The sequence below is a fragment of the Castanea sativa genome, chromosome 9 (genome assembly GCF_040712315.1).
Source record: "Castanea sativa cultivar Marrone di Chiusa Pesio chromosome 9, ASM4071231v1".
NCBI classification, from domain to species: Eukaryota; Viridiplantae; Streptophyta; class Magnoliopsida; order Fagales; family Fagaceae; genus Castanea; species Castanea sativa.
This window is the reverse complement of record NC_134021.1, coordinates 10,767,900-10,769,578: the sequence shown is the minus strand read 5'-3', so window position 1 is coordinate 10,769,578 and position 1,679 is coordinate 10,767,900.

Below are 1,679 nucleotides of genomic sequence, written 5' to 3'. Positions count from 1 at the left end.
CTATGACAATTTCTTAGAACTTATTTACTAAATGTAACATCTACTCACCAAAAAATGCTACAAAGAATGATAATGAATGTCATCATCTTTCTACTATATTTAAATTTTCGCATTGAATGATAATATATGCTACAATTTCTTTTGAAAATCTTTATTAAATTAAATATTTGCAATCATCTACAATGAAGATTTTGTTATTTATATTTCATTCTTTATTATCTTATTTTATGAGTTTAACTACGATATTTAGCTTACTTATTTTTAATGAATACCCTTTTAAGTAGGAAAATAAATTAAAATAACAACAAAATAACAAAAGACATGTATAATCAAAGTTTCTATTAGATAAAATTATAAGTGTAGAAGATTTAAACCTAATAAGTTCGTGTTCTCTAGGTAACAAATAGAATACCATATATCATCATTCTAACTTTCTAAGCATGACTACCAGTTTATCACATAAAATTCAAAATACACAAAGAAATTTTTAGGAATTATAAGATTTTGTTAGGGTTTAACTATGAGAGAAACAATAAGGGGTATATGCTCATTTACAAAATATAAATAATGAAATTATTCAACTTTACTTTAGGGGGGAATGCAACTACCCCGAACATAAAGGAGGAAAGTGTTACTTCGTCAATTTGTGTGTGTGTGTGTGTGTGTGTGTGTGTGTTATATGTGTGTAAAACAACATGTGTGTGTGTGTGTGTGTGTGTGTTTTTAAAAAAAAAAAAAAAAAAACTTAAAACAATGTGTAAAAAATAATCAACCTAAAAAAATTATGCATTAAACAATGAATTTTAGTTCAACAAATTGAATAAACCAAAAAAGAAGTCTAGAAACACAACAAAAAGTCACGATACTTTTACAATACCTTTATTTTTAGCTATGGTGGGTCATAGTCTGATATTTTATTATTTTATTTTAAAGTAATGTCACGTCTATAATATTTTCATAATAAATCTTAGGTGGTAAATTGCTACTAATTTTAAATTAGGCTAATCACTTTTGACCGTGCATTTAAAAATAAAATAAATAGCCAATTGAAGAAAATTGTGCCTAAAACAATGGGTTTTGGCTTACTAAATTTGACTAAACAAAAAAAGAAGCCTAAGAACACAACAAAATGTAACACAAAAAAGAAGTTTAGGAATATAACAAAACGTCACAACATTTTCAAAATATTTTTTATTTCCAGCTATGGTAGGTCCCAGTTTAATATTTTATTATTTAATTTTTACGTCCACAGCATTTTCACAACGAATCTTAGGTAAAAAATTATTACTGCCTTTAAAATTATGCATTAAAAAAAAGTAAAAAGCTGATACAAGAAAATTGTGCGTAAAACGTACAGTGAATTTTGGCTCACCCAATTTGACTATATAGACTAAAAAAGAAGTCTAAGAATATAACAAAATATTAAACATTTTCATAATAGTTTTATTTTAAGGATTTGAATAGATATATTTTTATTTATTTGAGAGAAATACTACATCCATAACATTTTTAAAACAAATTATAAATGACAAGTTGTTATTGGTTTTAAATTGAACCCACTACTAATATCACTTTTTTATCCTTCAAAAATACCTTGCCACATAAAATTTGTTACAAAATTATTGTGAAAATGTTGTGGATGAAACATTTCTTTTTTTTATTTTTTATTTTATTTTGAT